Raw genomic sequence first — 13,662 nt, forward strand, 5'->3', positions numbered from 1 at the left:
AAATCTAAAGAAAACAGTTTAATCTGAAATCTTATCATATAACCAATCTGATGATATGACATGATACATGATAACCAATTAGTTTTTATCAGACAACAACTAACATCAGCATGCAGCTACATTCTAAGTAATGTTACTGTTTGATACGATGCTCTTTTGATGTAATTCAATTAGGGAAGGTGTAAATGATCAACACACACCTCGGAGACATTTGTCTAAACCTCTAAGTGAGACACACAGGATGTAATCAAACGTCGCTGTTAGTGAGGAAGTTGCTAACGGGTTATCACATATATTGTTTTGCCTTGAAATATATATAACGTGCCTCCAGATTTTCACTATCTGCCGTGTTTTCAGTTGCTGATTCACTGGGAAGCTGTAAAATGAAAATTTGAATAAGGTTTGGATGCTACAGGGTTCCATGGGGCAGAGTTCTTTAATCCTGGTCCCGTGGGTGCATGTTTTAGACATATCCCTGCCCCAACGCATCCGATACAGTATATGGGTTGTTATCAGGCTTCAGTAGCGCGGAAAAAAACTGTTGCTGTACGTGCCGTGCTTCTTATGAATTTAAACTGCTGCAAGTAAATAAAAAAGCTGTCTTGCAATTGAAAATGTTTCAGAAAAAGATTTAAATGTGTCATCAACCACCTGCGCTAGTCACCTTCTTCAGCATTATATCATTTGTTTAAGGGAGACTGGGCAAAGGCAAAAGAAGGCAGAAAGTATTAACATCTATATTTATAAGGGTCATCTGAAATTACTTTGGCCCAACAAAAAGTGAAATCCTGGCACCGTGCCTGCGTTGCATTTCATGTTTTATTGTTTACTTGACCATGGAGCCCTTCATGCAAAACTGACAATAGAGGGGTAGGTAGTGTGTCGTAGGTCAAATCGGCCGGGGATGGAGCAGCAGGCAGGGAGAGGTCGTTATTGGCAAAAAAAAAAAAGCATTAATGAAACCAATAAGGGAAATTAAAATGGCACTTCAGTCTAAAAATGAATACAAAATCTAAACGCTTGAGTGACCCTTTAGTTACAACTATCAGTCTGATGTAAATTACACAAAACTGGGCTGAGGCCAGCTTTGGAGAGGCAGACTACACTGAGGATGGTTCACCACGGCAACAACCCTTACAGCAAAAAATGATGTAGTCGACATGTGTGTCCCTGCGCTCTTAACTCACATGCATCGGGTGGAGGGCCCTCACCATCAGTGCCTAGCCTGCCAACAATAGACAATCTGACACCACTCTCAGGGGGGAAACTCAATTCAATTCAAAATACTTTATTTGTGCCCAGGGGGCAATTAAAGGCACTTGGAGTAGGTGTACAGAGACACAAGCAAGTCAGCACATCAAGTACACAGTCAGCACGTTAAGTACACCAAAAAAAAAAAAAAATCAGGGGAGGGTCACAGTCCCCCACTACCACAAATTATGCAGTCGAGATTCCCACATTTTGGAAGTTCGCAGGGGTCAGCACAACCGGAGTGCAATGGCTGAGCCTTGCCCTGGGTGAACCACCTTATTGATCATAGTATCTCCCCTGTCAGGTACTTAATGAATGTAATCAAAGTGGTAGTTAGTGAGAAAGTGGTTCAACACTAACTATAGCTAATGGGTTTTCAAATATGCTGTTTTACATTGAAATATGCCCTGATATCTACCCGTATTTTCACTATCTATCATCGTTTCAGCATCAAGATCCCCACACAGTGTGACGTCAGAGGAAAATGGCCACTATGTGAAAATGGAAGGCACTCACCTTCACTGTAAGAAGAAAAAAAGTAATATGAAAAGCATTATGAATAAACAAATGACATGGGATCACCCATAAATGTGGGCAGGAGAACTGTGGGGTTTACCACACAGGGGTCTGCCAATGGCAGGTCACAGCTGGAGCAGCTGAAGGAAATTAACTAATAAATGCTTTGTGAAAAAAAAAAGAAACAATGGTGAAATGTTCAAGTTATATAATAACTTTTCTATATACATGCAAGACCAAACATTACCGGCAGTAAACAGAGAAAAATAAAATGATCAAAAGGCCAGCAGGAGTTTTATATAACCTGGCCCTGATCAGGGAGTTCGCTGAGGAGGAGTCAGGCCCGAGGCTATGTTCACAAACTACACAATACTGCATCCACTCACATTAGTGGAACCTAAAACAAATCAGGCTCTTCTCATTTCTCCATTTTATGCCTCCTAGTTGCCTATGTCCTACGTCCCCATGCCTGTGACCCAGAAATTGATCTCGGCACACCATATTAAAGGATGTCTCAGTTCCTAAAGTGCTCCTCAAGGAAAGAGGAGGCTTTCCAGAGGAGCTATAAGCGAGAATGCAATGGTGGACCCTTACCTGAAGTTTATTGAAACACACAGATGTCTCATTTTGTTAAATGTTTGGTGCCTCAACTCCCCTCTCCTTGCGTCTAGTCCTCGCCTCCACTGCCCGCAACCCACGTGGGAGAGACTAAGAAGCGAGGAGAGGTGGCACACAGAGATGTACTGAGAAAAGAGAAGAGGGGCGGACCGGTCACCTACATTAAGGTAGCACAGTAGTCTGTCTGTGGAAGGGTGCGAACAGACAGTAAATCATCAATTTCTACATAATGTTGCTTTAGATCAGTGAAGTCTGGTGAAGAGCACCATGAATGGACTCTCTAGAAGTCTGCAGACAGTTCCCTTGAGGCCCATTGTGGACTTCATCCATGTGGGTTCGGACAGCCCTCAGCTGTCACTGACTTCCTGCACAGACAATGAGCGAGATGTCTGGACATTTGGATTCAGCTAAAGTGCAGATGTTGTGCTGAATCTGAAGGGGAAAAGTAAAAACAAAACACCAAACAAAGAAACATAATAACAAAGTTTGGTAAAGTTTTAAAATGTATTGTCATTTTATAAAACACAAGGGGTTTTAAAAATAAAACTAAGTTCGAGGTTTGGACATTGGATAATTTAAACATTTAAAATATAAAGATGAAGATGTGCAATGAATCCCTTTGCTGACATCTTACAGAAGGCCCTTAAGCATTCAGAATCAGCAGGTACTATCAGCATAAAAGGACAGCTGCACAGCATCAGTTCAGTGTTACACCCACAGACAGGCTTTCTACATTTGCAAAAAAATGCACATTCCACTCATCTGTGTTCAACTACTGAACCTGAAAATGTATTCCACCTAATTATGTTAAAGATACCATCTCTTCCACTTGCAAATGTCATCCTCCATGCCAGGTCAGTAATAATGTTTCATAATGTGGCCATGTGGGTTTTCGTTCATTCTACAGTGTCCGCCAAAGTGGCTGGAATGAACGAATGATGTTTTCCTTTTTTGTTTTTTCTGCACTGGACACAACAAGGTGCTCCAACAGGTTTCTTTTGCACTTGCAGATGTAGTACAGGTGCATTTCATTCCATATGGCTTGCATTAGTATCCTTAATCCTCAAGCTGTCCCCTCTTCTTCTAATTAGGGTAAAATGTTAAACAGACGGCATTCAGGTAGCACTTTTCTAGCGTCACCACTCATCTGGAGCACCATTCATAGGCACACTCACACTCCGAGCCGAAGGGAGCAATTTGAGGTTCAGTACCAGGACACTTTGACACGTAGACTGCTGGGGTCAGGGGTTGAACAGCCGCCTCTCTGATTGGTGGATGACTGCTCTGCTCCCTGAGCCAGCCCATGCTTTTTTCTTTGCTGGTGAGCCCTTCAGGATAGGAGTTATGGCGTTTCGGATACTGAAACTCTCGCACAATTTGAAATCTATTTTAAACCACCCTTGCTGTCCTTTTCTCTGCACACGCCTCAAGCTGTCTCACTTATCTCCTCAAATAAATGGGCCAGAAATTTCTAGCGAAAAAAAAGCAAACATTTTCTTTAAACATTGTGACCCTAGTTCGTTTTTTTCATGATCTGAGCATGGTAGGCAGAGTGACACTTTGTGCAGGAAGCCATTCAAGTGAGGAAAATTGGGATCAGAGTACCATATTACATCTTAACAATACAATGTGATACAATAGATGTTTTCTTTTAGCACATGGCTTACCATTAAGATACAGTAAAGGCCCTCCAAGGAAAAAAAAAAAGTATGGTAAGCCCTGTTTTGAATATATCTCACCATCTCTTTTTATCACTGTTATGTGCTGTAGAAAATTCAAATCAAGTAAAAGTTTCCTGTAGAACTTTATATTTCCTGAGCAATATAATGAAATTTGCTCTCTGCATTTGCCCCATCCCCGACATCATACAGCGCCCAACTCCAGAACCTTGGTCAAGGGCACTGACTGGAGATCTGACCTGATGTTTCAAACCGTGCACCCAGAGAATCTGCACACTTCACACAGAAAAGCTAGGAATTGATTCTAGGACCTCCTTGCTCTGAGGCAACAGCGCTAACCACATGTGCCACCATGCTGAACTGTAAAATGTGCATGTCACATTTGATGCTTGTTACGTGTATATTCATACTCTCCACTTCTCTTCTGCTTTGCAGGGGACAGACACCCTCCTTCTCACGCTGTCTCAGTTGGGTTCTTCTATTTCTAGCAGTGTGTTGGTCCACACTAACTCTGAGATGCACATGCAACGCACACCAACCCACTATATTTGTTGATCCTCTAAGGCTATTCTTTTTATCTCTTTTTTTCAGCTTACTATACACTCATACACAATTCTGTCAGTAGTCAAAAACCATAGGGGGCAAATTTCTGGCCATGCACTACCCCTTATTCCTAACACAAAAAACTGTTCTGTAAAATGCAAAAAAAGCAAATGAGTGAAATCCAACACTCAGCTTACTAGAGACCATCTTGCGGTGGGATCACACCAGTTGCAACGCCCATAAACATGTTGCTGTTTCAAGCCATGAGTATTCAGTAGTCATTACTCTATACTACATGAGTTGGAGCTTTCATTTAATCCGCCAAGGAGGTTATGTTTTCACTCGTGTCTGTTTGGTTGTCTGTTGGTTGGACTGTCAGCAGGATGACACAAAAACTAATGAACGGATTTCCACAAAACGTGGATGGAGTCTGGGCCTTGGCCTAGATTAGATCAAATACACTCTTGGTGTGGATCTGGATAAGGGGTCGGATCCAGGAATTTCCTCTCACTTTGTTTATCATAGACCATATTCACAAGACGGCCATTTTCCTCTTACATCACAAGCTCAAATCACAAACTGCTGTGTTCTATGGTACAAGTCACACAAATTGTTATTAACTCGCTGCTTCCTGATTGATTTGCATATGTAGGGACAACGGATACTATAATATTTCAAGGTAAAACAACAGCTTTGATAACAGGAGCTAAAGTCACTAGCTCGCTAATGTTACTGTGTGATACAATACTGTTTCGATACAAAAGGATAATGAAAGGTGTAAATGAATTCAATGCTAGTTTGAAAATAGTCGAATGCTAACATCAGCTAACACGTTATCTTGTTTTATCATGAACGCAGCAATTGATTGTCAGATAACTTTTTATGAGCTGGAACACAGCAGCATTACATTATCCAAGCATTCAAGTTGACCATCCCTGAGGAAAAAATCAGCACTGTGTGAATACGTTCTAATGAAAGAACATTTACTATCTTTGAACAGTGATGAGTTACCATCTTCCCCATACACTACCGCCTGTTTTCACATTACCAAAGTTCTATATTAAGATCACAGCTGCAGCTTCAGGTAAACCTCACTGAATGTCACCAGCCACTTAATGGTTTAATGAGTTACAGCATAGTCTATTCAAAGAGCCAGCCTAAGAAAATCAGCTGTATTGTCTATTGCATCCATTTATTATTTTCGTTGTTGCACATAATGATCGCGACTGACAGTAAAAGCTACGTGAAACCATGTGTCTAACACCAAATGAATCCTGTACACGCTGCTCCTGGCAGAACACTGCTTCTGATTCATTAAGGCTAGTAGTTCACTCACTTCAAATAATAAACTAGTTTCATGTTGGAGTTCTCTCCATTATTCAAGAGCCCAAAATAATTCCGTCTCACAGCTTCACTCTCATTTTCGGATTTGCTTTCTGTTATGGCTCGTGTTGCATAATATGAGAAAAAAAATTGTAGCAGAGGATGTTTTATTAATGCAGATCTGCTGTTCTGTTTCTATACAGCATTTCCTGATCGACGAGAGAAAGGCAAGCTAAGGCGGGGCCAGACATGCAATGGGCCGAAATATCAAAATGATATTTCCGCCACCTGACATATTGTTCTCCTCCACCTCATCTCCAACTGCACCAGGTGGCTGATTGATGATAGGTGGATCAAGGTCCGTTGTCCGTTGGTCCGGCTCTCAGCAAGCAGCTGAAGTCAGGTCTCTTTTTTCACAGTCAGAGTAGCATATCTCTGCCACTTACCCACTTACCTTACTCCACAATGAAACTGCGTTCAGATAAATGCAATCAGGACGCAGTGATCTGACCCCTACCGCAGAACTACGTAATTTCTCGGACTCTCAATAAAAACAAAACAAAAGGAATCTGAACAGTGTTGTGCGGGCAGAGCTGGGCAGAGCTGGTTCATGGCTGCTGCTCAGCTGGAGGCATACACACCTGAAGTCACATGTGACACAGAAGCCGTTGACCACTGGCAGGGGAGCTTGTAGATAGCTTTTTAACTAGGGGGGGATTAAAAACAGGATTTATCATCATGACTGTAGCAGAAACTCGTGGATGGAACCACACTGTCACACCACTGTTGGGCGTTTATGCTATGTAACGCTGACTGCTGACTGGAGCTGGAGGGGAAATATGCTTTACTTCATGAATGTAATGTCAGAGAAAGGGGAAGGGGAAAAAGATGAGAGAGAGAGAGAGCCAGAGTCTCTGGTGAGTGCTGAGCTTACAGCTAATGTATAGTAGAGTGATCTGGATGATGTCACCTAGAATATGACAAATCTACTCACTTTACTCAGATGATTTACAGATGTGAAAGTCAGCAGGACAAAATTCCCAAACCATTCTGTTTAAAAATACATTCAAAAGTTTATCTGATGAGGCAAGGAAAACCCATGTAAATATGAGAAACTGAATGTTGTTTTAATACATTAAATTGTTTGTAATATTTTTTTGCATTTAACCCAGCAGTGGGCAGCCAACATACAGCACCCAGGGACCGATTCAAGACCTTAGATAGTGCTTTGGGCACTGACCAGAGGATTAACCTAATGTTCTGTTGGGGGGGGGAAACTCGAACAATCTAGAGGAGCCCACGCAAACCCAGTGCGAACATTCAAACTCGACACAGAAAGGCCCTGCCACAGCCGGGATTTCAACCCCTGACCTTCTTGTTATGAACAGTGCAAACCACTGTACCACCCTCAGTCCTCTGTATTCACATGATTCTTTGTCTGCTGTGAATCCTCTTTCAGCCAAAGGGGTTTGGGTAAGTCAGGAGAAATTAGCATTTTCCTTGAGAGACCCAGATGTCAAGCTCTTCTGTATCCTCGCCTCTGGTTGTGATAACAATAGACACAGGTCTCCGATGACACATTTAGACCAGGAGCTGGAGTTGGAGTCACATGTATTGTTTGATCTCCTCTATTGACAGACATGTCATCCGAGGGGAGGATTTCCTCTTACATGAGCTCAGAGAACTCAGACATGTTACACATAGTCACAGGTTTGTGTGAGAAAGTACTGAAATCTGTGATTGTACAGCCTGTTATTGTAATGTATATTTGTATATATCCCTTTCAAGGTTTTATATTACATCTGATGTTTTTGGAGTAATATTATTGCTTATTCATGTGTATTTGTCATTTAACTATTGAAGATGTTTAAGGTGGAGCTCATCTCAACTTCTTTATATACTGTTGGCTATGTTTGTTGTGTAGATGTCTTGTGAGAACTACACATCTATATAAAGTCAGAAAAACAGCCTGTTTTCAGCTTCGTCACAATGCCTTATCCAGCTAATCCAAGAGGATTTTTAACCTTCCTGTTGTGTTCGGGTCAAATCTGACCGATTTACAACTTCATAAAATCCTAAACATTTTAATTCTAAACATTTCTGATTGTTTAAAGGCCTTATGATATCATCCACACCAGGCATTTGAACATATGAAATTGCTCATCACCACTTTCATTGAATTCTGAGTGCTCTAATCAACTTTGTAACACCATTGGTGTTCCCGGTCAAATTGACTGGCGTAGGAAATTAATGGGTAATTCTAGATTCTGTTCATTCATTAGATGGAAAACATCCCCATGCACACCCACACATCCAAATCCACAACCACAAACACTCCCACACACACACACACACACACACACACACGCACATTCTCACACACATATATTCCCCCACGTGAACCACACATTTCAGACTGAAGAATTAGGTGTCATTTATGGGAACCTGTCTCTTTCTCATGCTTATGTGCCCACCTGGGAGCCACACACACTCTTCAGACCTAACAATGTATCATACCTGTTCAGAGGCCCCATATATAAAGATTTACACATTTCAAACTAAACTATTAGGTGGGAACCGATCTCTTTCCCGTGCTTCTGCGCCCATCCCCCCTCGTGAACCTTACTTTATAGAAAAAATGATGTAACATATCTTCTTGCAGACACCCTATATAAACCTTTATATGTGCTTTGCTCTCATTTTACTCTGTGACCACAGTGAGTAGGCAATGTACTGCCAGAGAGGCTCTGGGACAAATTTTTGAATCAGAAGCTGAACCGGAGATAGAGAAGGATGTGGCAGAACTGGAAGACAACATTGATCCTGATTTTGATCCGGACCTTTATGAGACTGACCAGTCAACAGATGAGAAGATGCACCTGAGGTAACATTCCAGTCCAAGGGTGGCAACTTGCTCCGGTATTCTTCCTCCCAGGACAGAGGAGGCAGAGCAAGAGTGGAAAACATTGTATGCATTGTAATGCATACATGTTGTGGATGGTGATCAACCCGGTCTGGAATCGGGGGAAATGCTTCCAGAGGCGACTCTTACTTACAGAGCTTGGGAAAGCTTTTGTGACTCCTCTCTTTCAACGGCAACATCACCTCCTCCGCACACCAGTCTCTGCCAGTCTGGTTAGGAGTCTGCAAGCCCCAGCCACTGCCCCAGGCTCTGCCCCCCAACAAGGACAGGGGAGAAAGAGGAAGAGATGTGAGCTCTGTGCCCCGAGAGACAATAAAACAAGACTGACATGCTACAAATTTGATGCCTACGTTTGCAAGACACACTCCAACCTGATTGTACATGCACGCACACACACACACACACACACACACTCACACACAGATGATTATTCATGTTGATTTTTTCTGAAGCAGTTGTCAATTTTATTTTATTTTTTTCGTACTGATGACTCAACCAGGAGAGTTTGATGTCCATCCAAGTCTGGAGGAGTTCCAGCTGTAACTGACCAAAAGATTAACGACAGGTATTTTGGTTGTTATTAGAACTACATAACTCTGTCATTCAATAGCACAGCATTTTGTGTTTGGGTTCGCTAAAGTTGAGCCAGACACAAAACATTATGGGGATTTAGTGATGTCACCAGCCACATGACATGACCAGTCTGTTCACCCTGCTGCCATCTGACAAAAGATACATAACTATCAGCTGCCATACCACCAGACAACAGAGCAGCTTCTTTCCTCAGGCTGTGAGACTCCTGAACTCATCATCAACACTCCACCATAAAACAATTCTCGTCTAGCATAAAGGGACTAAAAAAAAAAAGACAATTAAATGAACATTTGAACCTTTTGGTCTGCTGAAGATGAAAATTCAATTGAATTCATTTTGATGTAAAATTTCAAGCAATGGAAATCATAAACAGTAACATCCACATCCCTAGCATCAGATGATGAGTCCCATGGAGCTTATGAAAGATTTCACACAGCTTTGAAAGCTCTTTAAATAGCGTTTCTCATCTGGGGTGGTACAGCCCCCCGGGGTGTGTTCAGAGAACATTTGGGGGTGCTGGAGGCAATATTTTTGGAAGTGGTGTTCTTGGGTAGCGTTTGTTTGAGACAAATTTACACCAAAGAGTCCGGGTGGTATCAGTTAAAACTTTCAGCGTCTTGCAATAAATTGTGATCTCCAACTTTTTAACAGTGTATAATTTTCATAGCAACCACTATTAACTTCAGTGGTTCTGTCAGCTCTGTGTATTGCAGCACCATGCTGTAACATTTCACCAACATGGCATTTACTGTGTCAGCTGATGGAAATGGATGCTCTCATCTTTAGGGTTTCCTGTGGAGCAAATTAGTAGTTTCTTCCTCTGGAAAGTATTATATTTATTTATTATTTATATTTAGTTCTACCAAGGATATGCCAGGAAAAAGACTCCTGCATGCTGTTCAGTTCTTGGGAGAACCCGATGAAGGTCTAAGTACCGAAACGTTGTCGTCATTAAACTTAACTGCAAGTGAGGTGGACAGTGTACGGGAGTCTTTTTCCCGATTTTGTTGGCCTTTAGTCTTCTCCTATGCACCTGTCGACCTTAAGGTTGTGCAAAAGCTGTACTCTGTGCACCGAGGACATACCCTAATCACTGTTCTCACCATAACTACACATTTTAAGAAGTTATATTCTGCTGTCAGTCTTCAGCAGATGCCCTCACCTGATAAGCTGAGTCACATCAACACAATCAGCCAGCCTGATTCCAGCTGAGATTGGGGGGTGTACACCACTGAAACTTTTCCTTGCAGTGTTAAATGGTTTTGTCTGGTTGTGAATCTTTGCTTACATTTCACATCTCTGGGCGTCATGTAGGTCAAACATGCCCAGCATTACCTGCCTCACGGGCAGATTGAGCAAGGATTCAGCCAGGCTCTAAACACAGTCCAAGTATGCTTTGACCTGATGGCTGCAGGCGCAGTACGGCCGAGACTAACTTCTGTGCAACCTGAAATGGAGTCACTGACAGAGAACCACAAAGTGCGGAGCTGTCATTACATTCAACGCAATTAAGCTTATTTCGTAAGACAGTCCACTGTGTAGGATAGCCTACATATCTATCTGCTGTCTTTTCCAGTAACCTAAGACGATTTCCCTGGTGGGCTGCTCTTGTTGTCTGTTGGAACAAATAAAAAGACATTAAAGAACCATATTGCATATTACATTCCACCTCTCTCTCTCTCTCTCTCTCTCTCCCTCTTTCATCCCCCGTCTGGCTGGTACATCTAAAAACTGCTGCAAAGGTTTTCTCTGAGGATGAGTGCTGTAGCGCTGTTCACATTTTATAAGCTATGAATGGTAGAAGACACCGAAAAGAAAATTTCCTTTGAGATGCTTCTTTACAAAATAACAAAATAAGTGGATTAAGGTGGGAGGTCATTGAAGATTTTAAGTGCATTCAGTGGGAATACACTGTGAGTTTGTTCGGTGTTCACATTTTTTAAGGAAACTAAATGTGGATTGACACAATCAAGTGGCCAGGATGTAATGTAAGTACTGTAGTTAATGTTGGTGCAAACCACCGATATGCCCAAGATTGACATTTGTTCCAAACGTTGCATCACATGCTTATCATCAACATGGCTGCCCAACGGCTGAACAGAGTTCAATTCACTGTTCACTTTTAACTCTCAGAAAACATATGTCGCTAACATTTCCTCACAAGAAATACAGCAGAATCAGCCATTTTAGCAAAGTGCCTTAAGAAAACATACAGTATGTTTAGCTTCAAGTGACAAATCTCTCTTGCAGCCGTAGGAATTATTGGGACACAAAAGAGGAAATAAAGCGATAGATAAAGTGTGTATGTAGTGTGTAGTCTGCTGCTTGTTGGCAGTATTTAACTGTGAGTCAATGCCGCTAACTTTTAAGCTTGACCACCAGCCCTCACTCACCTTTACCATGCGGTTACAATAAGTTAATGCAGTTGTAATTTCAACCCAAACCATTTTCGTTCCATAAATCCTTTATGATGCCCACTTCCTCTACCACCGTTGCTGCTCCGCGGTAGCTCTTAATCTGGTAAATACTCCACGCAATACATTTATAGAAGCCATCCATTCAGGTCAACACGAATTGCATGTGTCAGCCTTAAATGGAGTGGATCTGGCTCCAACTAGTAGAAAGTTTGAGATTCTTGGTCCCCTGTCAGGCATTTATCTCAAGCGCTGTGATTCAGAATTGACTCAGCACAAGGCCATCAGCAGCAACATTAAAATAGAAGCTCGGTCTTAAGATCAAACCTCTCAGATATCAGTGGAGCCGTGATCTAATCACGAAATGCATTCTTCTGAAAATAAAGGGTGCTATTGTCTGATGGTGGTGTTATGTATGAGGCGGCCTCTTTGCACACGGCACATGATGGAGCAGCTTCACAGCCTGTAAATGAAACACTGACTGTTCACTGTGTCACATTTTGCTAAAGAAAGATCTCCCAGGCCCACAGCATATGAAGTGAAGTAGTGTTACAGTAAGAGTTATTTTGGTTCACAGCTGCTACACATTATAGGTATACCTTAAAAATAACTATACTTCATAAATAATATGTCACATCTTAATATCAACTATAGTTATTTCTGATGATTCATGGCATTTCTTATGTCTTACAAGTCTCACTTTGGCATGAAGCAGCTGTCACTCCATACAGTATGAACTTTACTGCACTATATGTTGGATGTTTGTTTCTAAACGGAGACATTGCAGTTCCATGAATGTAAGTGGATTCATCTGGACATGGGCTTTGCACTATTACACAGTTAAAGTAATGGATAAAGAGACATGATTCCAGTTAGTAAGGGTACTTTTTCAGGAATATGTCCCTTAGAAAATGTTTCTTGTAATTACATAGGTAGTGGGCCATGTCTCTACAGTAGTCCTCAAAGACAATCCTAAGGAGAGGCTTGAGTTTTTCCTGACAATTCTACTGGAGAATGAGTTGAGAGCTATGTTATTGCAATCTGCAACTTTTGCGCTTGATTCCACTGAATCGCACACATTATATTACATGTATAAATATCATTATGTCCGTTACCTGTGTGAGTGTGTGATTGGCTGGAGGTGTGTTTGGCTCAGTGAATGATGACTGAGTGTGAGTGTAGGGTGTCGGAGTGAAGTGATTGGTTCCAGCCTCCAAGCCAGAAGTTTAAAGGCCGGCTCCTCCCAGCTCCCGTGGGCTTTCCTCTCTCTCAACGTTCAGCCAGACTGCCAGCTTGTCTGTGTGTTGGAGATATTTTTACATAAAACCTATAAAATTCTTTGTAGCTGGTGATGCTCTGGAGAGGGGAAGAGGGGAGTCTCATTTTCATGTTGTGCCAGGGTTTCCACTAGGCCCTGGTTGAAAAAGGACTTAGAGGTTATGAGGTGAATGGCCCAGAGTAAAAAGCACATGACAGTGAAGACGTGAGGGGGAATGTTAATAGATGTTTAGTTATTGTCTGTCAGACCTTTAAGAAACTTATACACAACAGTGACATCGCACAACATATTTTGGCCATGCAGAAAATGTTGTTTCAATTTATCTGAGTTTTTGAGATATCTGTCTCTGTTAGTTCTGCCTCCTCCCAGTACAGTGCAGGTGAATGCTATTTTGTTTGTTGACACTGAAAAATGTAATTCCAAAAGAAGTCCCTAGGAATGTGTCTCTCCAGTTACTGACAGTAACCTAAGACCTCAAAGTTAGAACCACACCCATGGGAGTTTTAGCACCAAGTAGGTTCA

The 13,662-nt window shown here is 41.8% G+C and overlaps 1 non-coding gene across 1 annotated transcript; it reads right to left on the bottom strand.

The window, feature by feature from the left end:
• Positions 1 to 1,404: 1,404 nt before the first annotated feature.
• On the bottom strand, positions 1,405 to 1,563 carry LOC115577459 (U1 spliceosomal RNA). Its single transcript, XR_003983166.1, has one exon. It is a non-coding gene; the product is annotated as a U1 spliceosomal RNA (small nuclear RNA).
• Positions 1,564 to 13,662: the final 12,099 nt, after the last annotated feature.

Source organism: Sparus aurata, chromosome 24 (assembly GCF_900880675.1).
Source record: "Sparus aurata chromosome 24, fSpaAur1.1, whole genome shotgun sequence".
Taxonomy (NCBI): Eukaryota; Metazoa; Chordata; class Actinopteri; order Spariformes; family Sparidae; genus Sparus; species Sparus aurata.